Raw genomic sequence first — 17,202 nt, 5'->3', positions numbered from 1 at the left:
GGATAAACACACTGGAAGGAGCCACATGGAGATTATCAATGATCTTGACGAGAGCATTTTTAGCACCTTACATATTCATTTCAACTCTACCTTTCATTTACAACACCACTTAAAAGAACATGAGTCTCAAGGGTGATGTACAGTGAGAAAAACTCTGACCTCAGAGTCAAGAGACCAAAGTCTAAGCTTCAAGTCTAAGGGTCTTGGGTAAGTCCCTCAACAAAAAGGGTGTCCATTCCTCCACAGGTAAAATGACAAAATTGGACCAGATTCCCAAACACAGGTCACAGGCTTTCTATGTGTCTAAAACCTGCTAACCTAAGTACATAGTATTCTCAGTATTTAAAAGGTACTGATCGCTCCTTAGCCATTTGGCTAAGATCAAGTGTAAAATGTACTAAGAACCATGCATCCGGTGCTCACTTCAGCTGCACACACACTAAAATGTGTACAATACAAAGAGTGGCATGGACCCTGCACGAGGATGACATACAAATTCATTAAGTAGCCCATGTTTAAAAAAAAAAAAAAAAAAAAGAACTATGCATCTACCTCGGGTACAGTTCCACAAACAAAACTGTCACATTTGTTTCTGGCTGAAATTATAACTGAGCGTGGCAACATCTGTGAAGCTGGGAAGCAGCCATGGTTAAGAAGGGAGACTCTGGAATCTGAATGCCTGACTTCAAATCCCAGCTCCATCACTTACTGCCTGACAAGAGCTGTGCTGTTAAGCTGCTCAAGGCCTAGTTTCCCACTCTGTGAAGTGGGGATTATAACACTGCCTACCTCACAGCATAGTGGAAGGTTTTAAACGCATCAGTCCTTGACAGACCTCAGCAGAACTCTCCATTGACCTTCCTCCTCCCTCTTGACTGCTCTTCGTCAACCTCCTCTGCTGGCTCCCTACCATGGCCTGACCTGGGATTCTCAGACCCTCTTCTTCTCCATCTCTGTCCTCTCCCTCGCTAGGCTCATCATGAAGCATACAATTACATACTGAATAAACAGGAGCTATGAATGCCATTATCTTACACTAAAGATCCTAACTTATTAAGATCACATTTCTGGGGGCAATGAGGGAAAATAATAAAAAGAAGAATATGATGGTGAAAATGCTGGTGATTCCTGGTAACTCCCAACTCAAAAATTCTTCAGAAACACACCTGCCATCCTATTGCATGAAACGCAGTACCTTCATTAAAATCTACTTCATTAAAATAAGGCTTTGTTCCCTACTAGACACTATAATCTCCCCGATGGAAGCATACCCATCTGACTTAGTGACAGCACCCAAACAGTAACTAGTGAACAAATTTCTCTTGGTACTTACTCGCCTTAACTCCTAAATTCCACTCCTGAATTTCTAATTTAAAAATTAAAGAGTCTAAATTTTTTTCTGCAAATACTTTTAAAGGCTCCACTGCACAGGTGCCCCATAAATGCTTCCAAGGCCCTATACCCTGCTCACCACATACCCTTTGTTTCATCACAAGCAAATTCTACAAATTTTCACATGTGGCCTTCCGAAAAGTTTCTCCAGGACAGATTCAATCTCAGTGCTTTCTAACTTTTTGAACTTACTTATTTTGAGAGAGAGTGTGTGTGTGTGAGCATGAGTGGCCGGGGGGGGGGGGGGGGGGGGGAAGGAGAGAGAGGGAGAGAGAGAGAATCCCGATGAAGGGCTCGAACCCACAAACCGCGAGATCATGACCCCGAGTCAAAATCAGGAGCTGGATACTGAACCAACTGAGCCACCCACGTGCCCCAGCACTTTCTAACTTTAAAACCCAACTTTTCAGAACATTTTGCTTTGGGAGGATAGTTATACTTGAATCAAAGCTACCCTTTCAAAATTTCTAAAGGGCAAACAAACCCCACAAACTCTGAGCTACCAGAGACAAAGCATATGTGAGACATTTCCCTGCCCATCCTCCTCTTAATTGACTCATGACACGACACTGAGGAAGCTGGACCAAAATAGCTACCCACCTGACCAAGATTCAAATGTTTTCTTGATTACCACACAATAAGCAACAATTGATTAAAGGAAAAAAAAAAAAAAAAAACAGCAAAAACCACTGAAAAACTGCTTATATTAAATAAACCAATTACAATTTATGTTTAAAAGAAGTTGGTATATAAACTGCGAGGCAAAGTAAAGGCAGCCTCAAAAGCTATCACATGAAAGCACAATGAAGGCTGGGATAAATTAGCTCTAATTCATGAGACACGTCATCAGTGAAGGATTCAGAATTTCAGGAAGAAATTTTTGAAAGCTTAGGAAGACTTTAAAAAGGGCAAGCATCGGGGTGCCTGGGTGGCTCAGTCGGTTAAGCGTCCAGCTTCGGCTCAATTCATGATCTCACAGTTTGTGGGTTCCAGCCCTGAGTCAGGATCTGTGCCGACAGCTCGGAGCCTGGAGCCTGCTTCAGATTCTGTGTCTCCCTCTCTCTCTGCCCCTCCCCGGCTAACACTCTGTCTCTCTCTCTCTCAAAAATAAATAAACATTAAAAAAAAAGTTTTTTTTCTTAAAAAACGGCAAGCATCAAATCAATGGATGCTATATGTTAATTTTAGCTACAAGAGTCCAAAGTGAAGTGTGAAATGAGGAAAGCAGCCAAAGGACACTCATGCAAGAAATGTCCACGCAGTGCCCACCACAGCCCCAGGCACAGGGCTGGGGTTAGCACTTCGAAGTACAGGGAAGTCCCATCCCTGCCCTGAGGAGCTCCCCGCATAGTGGGAAAAGATGGAGGATAAACTTCAAGACTACCAGATAAATTCTCTAACCAACGGTCAACAAAAGGCTCTCAGGCAGAGCTAACAGAATCTTGATTGAATGACCGGTCCGTGACAACATAAAGCCAGTGAAGGATCTTTAACACTGTACGACCACAAAGCAAAAAAAAAAGCCCAAACTTGGGCAAAAACAAGAAGATTTGGGGGCACCTGGGTGGCTCAGTCAGTGGGCATCCAACTTTCGAATTTGGCTCAGTTCATGATCTCACAGTTCATGAGATCGAGTCCCCCGTCAGGCTCTCACTGACAGCAAAGAGGCTGGGGACTCACTCTCTCCTTCTCTGCCCCTTCCTTGCTCGCTCTCTCCCTCTCTCACAAAATAAATAAACTTAAAAAAAAAAACAAAACAAGAATTTATTGATAAAAATTATATTGACAACAATACCCAAATAATGACATGGACGCAACTCAGTGTCTATCAACAGATGAACAGATAAGCAAAATGTGTACATGTACAGACAGACAGACAGACACATACACAGAGGAGTATTATTCAGCCTTAAAAAGGAATAAAATTCTGTAATGCTACAACAGAGATAAACCTTGGAGAGCATTGTGTTAGTGAAATAAGCCAGTCACAAAAAGATAAATACTGTATGATTCCACTTAACTGAGCTACTTAGTGTAGTCAAAATCACAGGGACAGAAAGAATGATAGCTGACAGAGGCTTGAGGGGATGGTGGTAATTGTTTAATGGATACACAGTTTCAGGTTTACAAAATGAAAACTGTTATGAAGATGGATGGTGGTGATGGTTGCACAACCTTATGAATGTATTTAATACCACTGAATTGTACACTTAAAAATGATTAAGATGGTAAATTCCATGTTACGTACATTTTATACTAAAAAAGTTTTTTTAATATCCCAATAATGGAGACTTTATAATAATCTAAGGCAAAATTAAACCAGGGTTCTACAGATATAGTGGAAGGCTCAGATCTGGGTGGCAATTTCAAGGGAGACTAAATAAAATTATACTGCCTAGTGCCTAGGTAAGGAAAAGGTCTTAATGCTACAGATTAAAGTAGTCAATAGATATGAATGCTCTATGTTTGACACTTGTTATGTAACTTCACAATTATTAGCCTTTTCAAAAACCCAGATTTTTTTTTTTCTACCTGTATCTCTCTACATAGAAACAAGAGAATGGGCTTTAGGAACACAGAACAAAGAATAAACAAGCAAACCCTTCAAGACCATGATGGCCGTGTGGTGGCAGCAGTCAGGCACCGGGGTGTGCTGGCTGGGTCACACTCCTGAGCTGGGTGACATTTTGTGCCTCAAGTTTCCTATGAAGTAAAATCGTTGGGAGGAGTCAATAAACATATGAAAAGTACCTTGAGTACCGCCTGCCACGTAGTTGTAATTGCTCAATAAACGTCAGACATTGCTGTTGTAATTTTATTTATATTCCACCCATTAAACATTTTTTTAAATTTGGAATAAAGTAAATTATTAAAAGAACGTGTAAAAACAATTATCATTCACCCAATTCAACTTAAAAATTAAAATGGAACAGAGAATTATGGGGGGGGGGAGAGTAAACTTATCTCTAATCAAAATTAAATCTACCAAAATCTTTGACAATTCCTGCAGAATGGCCTTAGTGTGATGAACCTGGAGAGACAGAAGGCATAGAGCAAGAACTGATGACTTCTGTACTACAAAGGACCCACTTTACATCTTTCTCCACATCTACAGCCTCCCTGTAAGACAGAAAAATCCCCATTGTACACATGATTAAACCAAGGCTCAAAGAGTTTAAGTTTATCAAAATTCACCAGGCTGTTAGTGACAGAGCTAAGATTTGATATCTGACTCCAAGCCCACACTTTTTCTACCAAACTGTGTTGTGAGGATTAACAACAGTAACTATCATTCTACACCCATGTTGCTTTGGAATAGGGAGGGAAAGTTGTATATAATTATTTGATAAGAACAAAACAATGCATGAAGCAAGGCCAACTCTGTTATGGACTCTAGAATTTCTAGAGGAAATGACAAATATCCAAACCCAAGTTTCATGTTAAAATGACAGAACCACAGATTAGGAAAAGCCTTCCCAATACTCTGGTCACTCAACACTAGTGAGGATGTGGATAATGCACACACTCCAATTCTAGCCCATCCTTCCAGAAAGCAATTTGGCAACAGGCAGAAAATAAGTAAAGCCAAGAGTGCTAGAGGCAGTCTGGCTAAGGGGATGATTAAGCCAAAGATGTCCACCAATAGTGTTATTCAACATCATTCTAGATTTTCCAGGAAGTGCATTTTGACAGGCAGAAGAAAGAAGTCATGTAAAAACGGGAAGGGCCAAAATCATCCTTAGTTGTAAATATTTTTCCATCTGAAAAACTCAACAGAATTGAATAAAATTAGTACTATTAAGAGAGTTCAGTAAAATGGGAAAAAATAATACATAAGAATAAATTACACACAAAACAACCTGCAGAAAACAGACTGGTACCACTGAGGGGCCACTGACAAGTTTCTAAAAGACAAGGAACAGATGGGACTAGACTGACACAAAAGTACCAGAGTCTTAATTCAGCCAGGCAAAGGCAAGCACACCGCTCTCCATGAAAAGGCTTCAGACAACGGCTGTCCACGGTGGGCCAGTGAGGGGAGTGGTAATCTGGCCTGGCAGGACTGCCTGCACCACATGCACTGGCCAGGGAACACCACTCGGGTTAGCACTGGACCGCCACGGTGACACACTGACCAGCAAAGGAGCGAGATTCCCCAAAGATCCGAAGACGTACCAGTGCATGGCCACTAACTGTGCACAGAGGCCTAACGTAAGGGCAGCAGGAGCAGGAGTGGGGGGGGGGGGGGGGGGGGCAGGAGCTCCAATTCAAGAACCCTCTTCTGACCTCTCAGGGCCTACCCTCCCCTGTCTGACAAGGGTCTAAAAAGCAGGGAAGCGTGCCCTTTCCTCTGTATGAAGCCAGGCTGGCTTCTCTTATCACTTAGTTGCTTTGGTTTTCTAACTGTATGACATGTTGGCATGCCAACCTTCATGCAAGATTTTTGAGGGCAAGACACCCATCTCTCTCTGTACCTCTGTGGTCAGACATGCCAGTGACTGATAACAATGAAAACAGGAAGAGATACCAGTTTTTCCCCAGCATGACCACTAGGTCGTGTAACTATTATAGTTTCAGAATTGTACATGTACCATTCCTGAAGATTGGTATGATCTTTTAATCAGCCTACAGACTCTTCATGAATACTGCCTTAAAATCAGCTCAACTACTGAAACATCAGTCATTTCTGACATCTGTAAACCACTGCATTATGCTCTCACTGAGGCAACACTGCTGAGTGAGGTAAGAATTCTTTAGATGGTCCTTCCTCACTAAACTAAGGCATATCTATGTAAAATGCAGAGTAATGCATTTTATGTAGCATACACGTAACTTCTTTTCATTTAAAAAATTAGCCTAAACTTGGGGCGCCTGGGTGGCGCAGTCGGTTAAGCGTCCGACTTCAGCCAGGTCACGATCTCGCGGTCCGTGAGTTCGAGCCCCGCGTCGGGCTCTGGGCTGATGGCTCAGAGCCTGGAGCCTGTTTCCGATTCTGTGTCTCCCTCTCTCTCTGCCCCTCCCCCGTTCATGCTCTGTCTCTCTCTGTCCCAAAAATAAATAAACGTTGAAAAAAAAATTAAAAAAAAAAAAAAATTAGCCTAAACTCAAACTGAGTAAAGAGCAAACAAAACTGAGCACAAGTGTCTGCATAATCCATTCAAAAGAAACAACTCACAAGGATCAAAAAGTAGGATGATATTTATCACCTATTTATTTTATTTTAAAGTAGCCCCAAATTAGAAGCAATCCAAATACCTTATAAAAAGTCAAGCACTGAAGTATAATTTATATACTTGATGGAATATTACATTCTTCAAAAAAGTGTAATTACCAAAGTGTTCATTAACAGATGGACAAATAAAGAGTGGTATATACACACAATGGAATATTATTCAGCCTTAAAAAGGAAAATAATTCTGATACATGCTATGTGGATGAACCTTGAAGACATACCAAATGAAATAAGCCACTCACAAAAAAAGACATATAATGTGTTAATTTCACTTATATGAGGTATCTAGAGTAGTCAAACTTACAGAGGCAGCAAGTGAAAGGGTGGCTGCCAGAAGCCAGATTAGGAGGGATGGGGAATTTTTATTCATGTTTATTTATTTTTAAGAGAGAAAGAGAAAGAGAGAGAATGCGTGTGAGTAGGAGAGGGGCAGAGAGAGAGGGAGACACAGAATCCAAAGCAGGCTCCATGCTCCGTGCTGTCAGCACAAAACCCGATGTGGGCCTCGAACTCACAAACAGTGAGATCATGACCTGAGCCGAAGTCGGATGCTTAACCAACTGAGCCACTCAGGCGCCCCAGGATTGGGAATTCTTGTTTAGTGGGTAGAGCTTCAGCTCTGGAAGACAAAAAAGTTCTGGGAGATGGTGATGATGGTGATGGTGGTGATGGTGGTGATGGTGGTGGTGTGGGTGATGGTGGTGGTGGTGACGGCGGTTGCAAAACAATGTGAATGTCCTTAATGCCACTGAAGTGTACACTTTAAAAATAGTTAAAATGGTGGGGCGTCTAGGTGGCTCAGCTGGTTAAAAGACCAACTCTTGATTTTGGCTCAGGTCATGATCTCATGGCTTGTGAGTTCAAGCCCTGCATTGGGCTCCAGGTGGAGCCTGCTTCGGATTCTCGCTCTTTCTCTCTTGGCCCCTCCTCCACTCAATCTCTCTCTCTCTCTCTCTCTCTCTCTCAAAATAAACATTTAAAAAATAAAAAATAAAAAAAATAGTTAAAATGGTAAATTTCATGTTATATACATTTTCCCACAATAAAAAAGCATAATTATGAAAAGCATATAGAAACATTAAAAACATTTATGGTATGTTAAATTTTAAAAAGCATACAAAGGTATTCATGGGTTTGATTAAAACTATGAAAAAATGTATATGACAAAAGGTTTCAAAAGAAAGCTCTGGTAAAGAGTCGTAATAATGGTGGAGACTGGGCGATTTTCCTCCATTTTACAAATATACTGTGGTATTTAGCTGTTATTTATGTAAACTTATAAAAACATAAAAAACTCGCACACTAGATATAATACCAAGAGAGCAAATCCATGGTGTCTGCAACCACAAAGCTCCCTTGTCTGTTACTTCTTTTTCAATTCATCCAATCCTAAATTTGGGGGAAAAAAAAAGGTCTTATAAAAATACTTAATATTTGGGGGCTGAGTAATGACCTAAGAACTGGTAGGTAGCTCTGGGTTCACAGAGAAAATTTAATTTTCATTAAATAAACAGTTTCCCTCTTACTCTCATTTTAAAGTTTAAGAAGAAAGCCAGGAGAGGGGCACCTGGATGGCTCAGTCAGCTGGGCATCTGACTTCGGCTCAGGTCATGATCTCACGGTTCGTGAGTTCGAGCCCCACATCGGGCTCTGTGCTGACAGCTCAGAGCCTGGAGCCTGCTTCAGATTCTGTGTCTCCCTCTTTCTATGCCCCTCCCCGTTCACACTGTCTCTCTCAAAAATAAACATTTAAAAAAAATTAAATAAAGCCAGTATTTGCCTTACTTGAGCCAAAATTTCCTTCTTAGTCATTACTTTTAACCCACCTCAACTCTTTTTTTTCTTTAAAGTTTCTTTATGATATTGAGAGAGAGAGAGAGAGAGTATACAAACAAGCAGGGGAGAGACTCAGAGAGAGGGAGAAAGAGAATCCCAAGGAGGCTCTGCATTGTCAGCGCAGAGCCCGACATGGGGCTCAAACTCACAAACCATGAGTCATGACCTGAGCCAAAACCAAGACTCAGATGCTTAACCAACTGAGCCACCCAGACGCCCCAAGCTACCTCAACTCTTTTGTGGAAGAAGTCCAGGGTCTAAGTAAGTAAATTAAGTTCTCATCAAATAAAATTTGTCGTACGCTGGACAGGCAAGGAAGTGAAACAGGAACGAATGGGACCAGGAATCAGAAGACAGAATCTGGTTGGCTCTGCAGGTTAGTGGCAGGGAGGCCTCGAGCAGCACGCAGCTTCTCCAACCTCGGCTGCCCATCCGTATGTAAATGTGCAGACTATTTGCTCCACGCTTTACCAACAAATAAAAATCAAAAGTGATGTTCATAAAAATGCTCTGGAGAACGTAACATGCTTTATAAACTAAAAGGTGATACCTTGTCAAACTCACAATATTAACTTGATCTTTTTCCCTGTTGCCATATGGTATCACATGAAATTAGACCTTTCATATATGGTTTTCTGCTTTTACATTATTACTTCTTACTTGTCATTTTGAAGGCACTGAGTCTCCCCAGCCCTCAGAGCTCTGCATTTTTGATGAGAGAGGTACAGCTCAAGGCTTTCTATTTAAGATCTGACATTTCAGGGGCATCCCCCATGGTTTGTGAAAAGAAGCCCACAGAAGAAGAAAAGGTCAGATGGGATACAGAGCTTCGCACGACCTACATGCAACACTCCCAATTTTCATTCAACAGCAGGGCTCTTCCAGCACTATTTTAGAATACCACCTGGCTTTTAAATCATGTAAAGCAGTAACAAATGTTTCCTACCCTGTTGAAGGCAGGAAATTTCGCAGAGTAAGGAGCATGCTAGAGCAGCCGTCCAGAGGGTGTCTTCCATTGCAGCCATGTTTACTCAGGTGCTAATCATGCCCTTCCCCTTGTCCAAACCCCAGTAATACAGTATACTTCATACAACCTACATGTTCTGAAAAGGAAAACTGAGTTTTAATTTTAAATATACTCTAAGTCAAATGGGCAAAAAAAAAAAAAAAAAAAAACTCTTTTACAACTGATGTACAAATAAAGTAGATCACGTACATTTGGGAAGATAACAAACTAACACATTTATAAATTCCTAAATTCTCAAATGGCACTAATTCCCAGAATGAGACCACTCTTTTCTTCACCTTGCAATCACTAAGTGACACTGTCAAATCTCCTTGGATTACTGCATATAGGTACACAACCCACACAAAATATTCAATCCCAATAAATTCATAGAGGGCTCTCAAATTCATACAGGGGATCTGTGTGTGTAACCAAACAACTAAAAATAGGAACAGCTATTTTTCATAACCTCGGAAATCAGTGGAATGCATGATCTGCCAATGACCTGGCGGCCCCCATGGGATAATTAACAGCAAGGATGGACAATCCACTGATACATCCTTTTTAAAATTTATTTTATTTTATTCCAGTGCCATTAACATATAGTGTTATGTTAGTTTCAGGTGAACAATGTAGTGATTCAACACTTCCATACATCACTCTGATACATCCTCATTTAAGTGAATGTGATGAAAAGTTAAAAGCGGATTGGGGCGCCTGGGTGGCACAGTCAGTTAAGCGTCCGACTTCAGCCAGGTCATGATCTCGCGGTCCGGGAGTTCGAGCCCCGCGTCGGGCTCTGGGCTGATGGCTCAGAGCCTGGAGCCTGTTTCCAATTCTGTGTCTCCCTCTCTCTCTGCCCCTCCCCCGTTCATGCTCTGTCTCTCTCTGTCCCAAAAACAAATAAACGTTGAAAAAAAAAAAAAAGTTAAAAGTGGATTTTAGAAAAAAAATTACGCAAGGATTTTTTCTGATAGCAAGCTCTTCCTGTGCCTTTAAATTTTAATTTAAAATATTTTCTTTATATTCAAGTTTTCAGGAATACCTTCCACATCAAGCTACCCTGCTTAAACTTTGACCACAATTTCTCAGAGTTCAAACAATCCTGATATGAAAACAGGTTATAATCCATTTTACTAAAAAAGACATTTAATTTTAGAAAAAGCAATTTCAGAATCTGTTTAACAGGTTCATCTCCTCAACTTACAGAATTTTTTTTGTTGGTAACAGTAGCATCTTTTTGATGGTAGTGTCTTGTTTTGTTTTAGTTGACTTTACTGTTTAGTTTTCCTTTAAATTTTAATCCAAAGTTTATGTGGTTTCACAGTCTGGGTCCTTTCTAACAATTACAGGGTATCCCTGACACTTTTTGCAAATTATAGCAAGGAAATCCTTTCCGGTGAACCTCAATGACCTCTTCAACTACTCCATATCCTCCCACAGTTTGCCATGAGTGTCACTATGTTCTATGATCACTCAGTTCTTCCCAGAAAATTCTGGAACACAAAGAAAACACTCTCTCTAGACACTTGGTTTAATATGGAAAACATGAGTGTTGGTGGCCATGTCTGCCACAGGGACTGAGGAATAGAGGATGCTGGTCTGTGACAGAAGAGAAGAACTAGAAGCATTGAGGGAAGCTAAGAGAAGGGGCCAGAGAGAAGGAAAGAGCTAACAGGACATTCAGGGAGTGTCCCAGTCTCTGGGTCGCATCCGAGACCCAGCTGTATCCCTGCCAATATTGAAGTACACAGCTCAGAAAACTTCCACAAACTTCCCTTCTTCGTGCAAGTTCAGTTAGGTCTTTTTTACTTATAACTCAAAAACCTCTAACTAATAGAGGGCTCCACAGTCCCTTCTATTGACTGTTTTGAAAAAGGCAAGACAGAAACCTACAGGTGGGGGTGACTGGGTGGCTCAGTTGGTTAAGCGTCCGACTTCAGTTCAGGTCACAATCTCACGGTTCATGAGTTCAAGCCCCGTGGACAGCACAAAGCTGGCTTCAGTTTCTGTCCCCCTCTCTTTTTGCTCGTTCATGCTCTTTTTCTCTCAAAAATAAATGAACATTAAAAAGAAAGAAAGAAAGAAAGAAAGAAAGAAAGAAAGAAAGAAAGAAAGAAAAAAAGGAAGAAAGAAAAAGAAAGAAACCTACAGGTGGTAGACTGAACCCAGCAGGGTCCGTAGCCAGAAGGCAACAGGTGCCACCCCAGACCTTGCTTCTCTGGCAGGAGTTACACAGGATAACTCCAAACACACACATCCTCACCAGGGCCGCCACAGTTCAGCTCCTCTAGTTAACACAGCAAGTAATGCTACGTTACAGAAGTGAGCTGTTCTCTATTCTACACCCCTGCTTTAAGTATAAATCAGGAGACACGGAGCAGCTCTCAGAATACCACCGAAAACCACTCTGCCTGGAAGTAGAGCCTCCCAGGGCAAGAGCAGCAAACCAAACCCAGAGAAATGGGGGCAGAGCACCTCGATTCTACTTCGCCAGCTCCCATACGGAAAGGAAGTATATTCCAGTTTAAAATCCAGAGGGATAGCACATTAGAAATAGCAAGCATGCTGATAATTTTTTATATGTATTTGATACAGGGAAAAGCAGCATTCACTATTTTTTAAGTACTTAGTGAAAACATCATGGTGGTCACACAATAGTATGAATATACCTAATGTCACTGAACTATATACTTACAAATGATTAAAACGATAAATTTTGTTACCACAATTTAAAACAAAAACAAAAAAACATGACACATTTAAAGAGTTACAGAGACAGACTGAACCCCTCAGTGGCAAACACCATGTACAGTGTTACATGGGATAGTCATGTAAGAAAGTAATGTGTTTCCTTGCCATGGGCAAGTCAGCACAGAACTGAGACAGACTTGATGGTCAATCTGGGCAGGGAGGCAAAAAGAGCTGTGGTTTTTCAGGGCATGGGGGTGGGGGCTGTTGAACCCAAGCAGCCATCTCCTGAAATTAGTAATAATGAAAAATCACTCTACACAGTCTTATGTTCCCCCACCTCCTAATACCTGATCAGCGTGGTCTTAACATTACTAATTCCTAAGTATTTCAACATAAACTCCTCAGAAGTCACTGCTGGTTTCCTATCAGCCACAAACAGATGGCAACCCAGAAGAGTCCTGTTCCCATTATGCCAACTTGGCGGGAGGCTCACCTGCCACTACCTGAAACATGGATCCCTCCCACTTGTACACAGAAGGCTCCCAAACACAACTAAAATCCTGCCCGGATGCCCACTGATCAGCATCCTTAAAAGCATGGGGGGGAAGTCTCATTACAACTCCACTAATTAATAAGCATAGGGAGGGACTACATCACATCCTAATATAATTACAGGAACACCGCAGCCTCCATCGCACTTCCACTCTACGGTTCAGGCAGCTTCCCCGCCTGCCTGCACTGGGACGTAATCCAGTTTTGCGAACATATCCATATGTATGAGAATCAGAACAGATCTTATTATATCGAACCTGGAGAAAAACCTTTGGAGATGCTAAAAGTTCAATTTCAGATATATTAATGTATCCTTAAAATTTTATTGACAATGGAAGTATCTATTCTGTTTTCATAACCCCAACACAGATTTCTCAGCTACAATTTTTTACCTTAAATGATTCAAACCCTAAGAGAATGACAGACATTCATTCACAAATTATGCCTAAATTAAAAAACATGAAGCAGCGTGTGTGCATGTGTGTGTATACTGGCAAGGAGGAAGAATCTGGATTATTTACTTCATCAGATTCCAACCAGAGATGCTGTGTTTCCTGGATGTACTTGCTAATTGCCAGGACCTTTACCACTGACTAGTCCTTGCCTGCTCAAATCAAAAACTGACTCTTTGATATGTTAAGCCACGATTTTCTTTAGCAGGGGCAGCTTAACTATAGCTCATTGCCCTCCTGCCATATTTAAATCCTTCAATCGCTCTTCTTTTGCAATAGAAACCAAAATCTTTAAACATGGATACAAAGCCCAACAGGAAAAGGAATCTCTCTCAGCAATGCCTCTGCATTTCCTCAAGGAAGCCATCTCTGATGTGCTGATTAGATCAAATTCTACCTTTTTATACCTTGTACTTCTCCTTCATGGTATGAATGAATGAATCAATCAATCAATCCCCTGATCTGGTAGCTACTACATAGATTAGCATGTCTTTAGGTGTAAGTAACCAATAACCTCAACTCAAATTGCCTTAATCAACAAGGAAACTTATTTTGCATAACTCCAAAGGCAGGATGAGTGCTAGTCTCTGAGTAGTTTTCTCTGCTGTTTTTCTTGGCTCTGTCGTCTCCCGTGCACTGGCTTCATGTTCAGACTGTAGCAAAGTGACTAGAACAATGGTAGGCACCACATCCTGACACAACAATTTTCAGAAGAAAAGGACTATCTAGTGTGGTCATTTTAAGGTTGAGAAGTTTTCCAGAACCTCCTGGCAGACCAGCGTCACATCTCACAGGCCAGGACCAGGTTTCTTGCTTACCCCTACAGCAATCACCGACAGAGAATGGACCCAACAGGAGTGGCTGTAACATATCAGGATTTACCCCTGTGCTAAGGATGGATCACTTTCTCGGCAGTCAAATGAGGACAAAGAAGAGGTCTAAACAAAACCCAATCTCATTACAAAGGAAGAAGGGAAGAAAAGATGTTAGACCATGAACTCAACAGGTCTGCTAATTATCAATCTGGAATATGTGCTCTGGTCACCAACATTAGACAAGACTGCCAACAGAAAACCTCCACCAGCCTCACCTGCAGTGCATCTATAAAACTGGCAGAACCAGTCATGGGTTGCCTCGGTAGCCCAGTCGGTTAAGCGTCCGACTCTAGATTTCGGCTCAGGTCATCATCTCACCATTCATGGGTTTGAGCCCCTTGTCGAACTGTCAGCGCAGAGCCTGCTTAGGATTCTCTCACTCCATCTCTGCCCCCTCCCCTGTGCACGCACTCTCTCTCTAAGTAAATAAACCAAAAAAAAAAAAAAAAAAAAAAACTGGCAGGACCAGCTTGGAGGGGAGGCCACAGGGTGAGCAAAGGGTAAGAGAAAGACTGGTGGGCTGGTGCAGATTCAAGTCCCAAGACTTCTGATTAACTGTTATGTGACAACAGTCAAATCCTTTAGCCTTGATTTTCTCATAAAATAAGAAAATATGTGCTTGCCATAATGTATAAGGTTGCTGCAAAGACCAAATAAAATGTAGGCATATGTGGAAAAATGCTTTGTAAATTAAGTGTTATGCTTATGTAAGCAATTATTATTACTTCAATGGAAAAAATCACAAGTCACTGAGAAAAATTGCAGGGAAAAAAAAAAAAAAAAAAGGCTGACTCCTATCTAGCCAAATGGAAGCAGTACAATCCACTAAAGGACATATGCTTTAAAAATTATATTCCAATTGGGGCACCTGGGTAGCTCAGTTGGTTAAGCATCTGACTTCATCTCGGGACACGATCTCACAGTTTGTGAGTTTGAGCCCTGCATCAGGCTCTGTCCTGACAGCTCAGAGTCTGAAGCCTGCTTCAGATTCTAGGTGTCCCTCTTTCTCTACCCCTCCCCCACTCTCACTGTGTCTCTCTCAAAAATAAATACAACATTAAAAAATTTTTTTTAAATTATACTCCAATTGATTTACTTCTGGCTACGCTGGAGGCTTTCCAGTATGATTGACTGATTCTAACAGTTGGGATGGGATGTAGCAATACTACAGAAAACCAAAGCCAGTGTCCTCCTTCTGCTCCTTCACTGATCTCTCCTCCTCAGGCCTGCACAGCCATCATGTTCTGACTGCTTTCTAGACAGAAAGGGTGTGTTTTCCAAGTCAGAAAAGGTTAAGAAAATTTTAGCATTTTCACTTAGAAGGAAGGCTGATTCTAATGCACAAGAAGAAGCTACTTGTTAGCTGTGAGAAAGCTCAGCCCAATTCTCATTAACGTATTTAAGTTTGTAGTTTAAGTTTGTAGAAGTTTGTAGACAGTTAAGTACAAAGGCATCTAAGGCCTTCCTGCCAATGCTATTTCTACCAGGCAATGTAGGCATGAAGCCACCCAACATGGCTTCTGTTTTACCTAATTCCCTGCCTGCCCTCTCCAACTCTTACTTCTGTTCATCTGTCTCCATTTTGGGCTAGGGTAGAGAGGGGCAAGGAAGCCATAGATATTGAAGAGTAAGACAGGCACTTGTCTGTGCCATCCACATTTTTCTCCTTGGGTACCACACCTCATTGGGCAATAAAGTCAGAAGACTGGTCATGCCTAGCACCAAGATTCTGAAGGGTGAAAGTAGTGATATGCTGGGTTTACCTTGATGTATAGAGCATAAAAACTTGCTCACAGTGAGGGTGCCTTTCTCTCCTAGAGTTAAAAATCAACAACATATCATGATTTCCCACTCTGGTCCAGGCAGAAGCAAAATGAGTAACAGCATGAGAACAAAGATACCTTAGGAATGGAAAATGGAAGCAGCACAGGCAGTGTGGACAATGAGAGGCATCTCTAGGCCCAAGTTCCTTGGGTGTCTGTCACACAAGCACAACAGTGCCACTGCCAGGATCTATGCTCCCTGGGGGCACATGTGTCTGATAAGACCAGACCAGTAACCAAGAACATGATCCATCTAGGGGCGCCTGGGTGGCTCAGTCGGTTAAGCGTCCGACTTCAGCTCAGGTCATCTCGCGGTCTGTGAGTTTGAGCCCCACATCAGGCTCTGTGCTGACAGCTCAGAGCCTGAAGCCTGCTTCAGATTCTGTGTCTCCCTCTCTCTCTACCCTTCCCCCACTCGTGCTCTCTCTCTCTCAAAAAATAAACATTAAAAAAAAAAAGAAGAAGAAGCATATGCTCCCTCTAAATCCCCTGCATGTGAGAACGGGCTATAAACATTCTCCACAAATGTGCTGTATGCACAGCTATTCTACAGAGCATGTTGCCGTTTATAGCCTCTTTAACACCCACCCCATTTAATGCAACGTAGCGCCCTGGGAGGACATTAGTGAAAACTCTGGTGAGATCTAAATGAAGTCAAGAGCTTAGTTAATAATCATGCACCAGTGTCTCAGCGCCTGGGTGGCTCAGTTGGTTAAGTGTCCCAACTCTTGGTTTTGACTCAGGTCATGATTTCACAGTTGTGATATCAAGCCCCGCATCAGGGTCAGCACAGAGCCTGCTTGGAGTTCTCTTCTCTCTCTCTCTGCACCCCTCCTCCCAAAATAAATAAACTTAAAAAAAATAAATAATGATGTACCAGTGTCTTAGTTCTGCCAATGTTCTGTAGTTACATAGGCTATTAACAGTAGAGGAAGCTGGGTGAAGGGCATACAGGAACTCCTTATACTATCTTTGTACCTTTTCTGTAAATCCAAAATTATTCCAAAATAAAAAACTTATTTTAAAAAGTTAATACTTGTCTGCTTAAAAGCAAGAGAGAAAGAAAAAAAATACTCCAAGGAAAACTTTCTAAGCAAAACATCAAAGTCAAAACACGGAAAAAAGACTGGTAGACTTGAATACATAGAAAACATATACTTTTATACATCAAAATGTGTCATGAACAGACTTACAGTTGAAAGGCAACCAACAAACTGGGAAAATATTTATACAGCAAAAAGGGGGGTTAGTATCCATAATATAGTAACCTTTTTATTTAAAGAAAAAAAAAAAGACTACGTGCCTAGATGCTCTATCTGCTACAACTGCTTTCACACAT

General features: G+C 41.5%; 1 protein-coding gene and 1 non-coding gene across 3 annotated transcripts in view; one reads left to right on the top strand and one right to left on the bottom strand.

The window, feature by feature from the left end:
• Positions 1-17,202, bottom strand: part of TULP4 (TUB like protein 4) — a 243,759-nt gene that overhangs the window by 214,708 nt on the left and 11,849 nt on the right. The gene's annotated exons all lie outside the window — the stretch shown is intronic.
• Positions 416-519, top strand: LOC123610042. The gene has a single exon (XR_006718071.1). It is a non-coding gene; the product is annotated as a U6 spliceosomal RNA (small nuclear RNA).

This window comes from Leopardus geoffroyi, chromosome B2 (genome assembly GCF_018350155.1).
Source record: "Leopardus geoffroyi isolate Oge1 chromosome B2, O.geoffroyi_Oge1_pat1.0, whole genome shotgun sequence".
NCBI classification, from domain to species: domain Eukaryota; kingdom Metazoa; phylum Chordata; class Mammalia; order Carnivora; family Felidae; genus Leopardus; species Leopardus geoffroyi.
The sequence above is the reverse complement of the archived record's forward strand: the minus strand, read 5'-3'. Positions and strand labels throughout refer to the sequence as shown.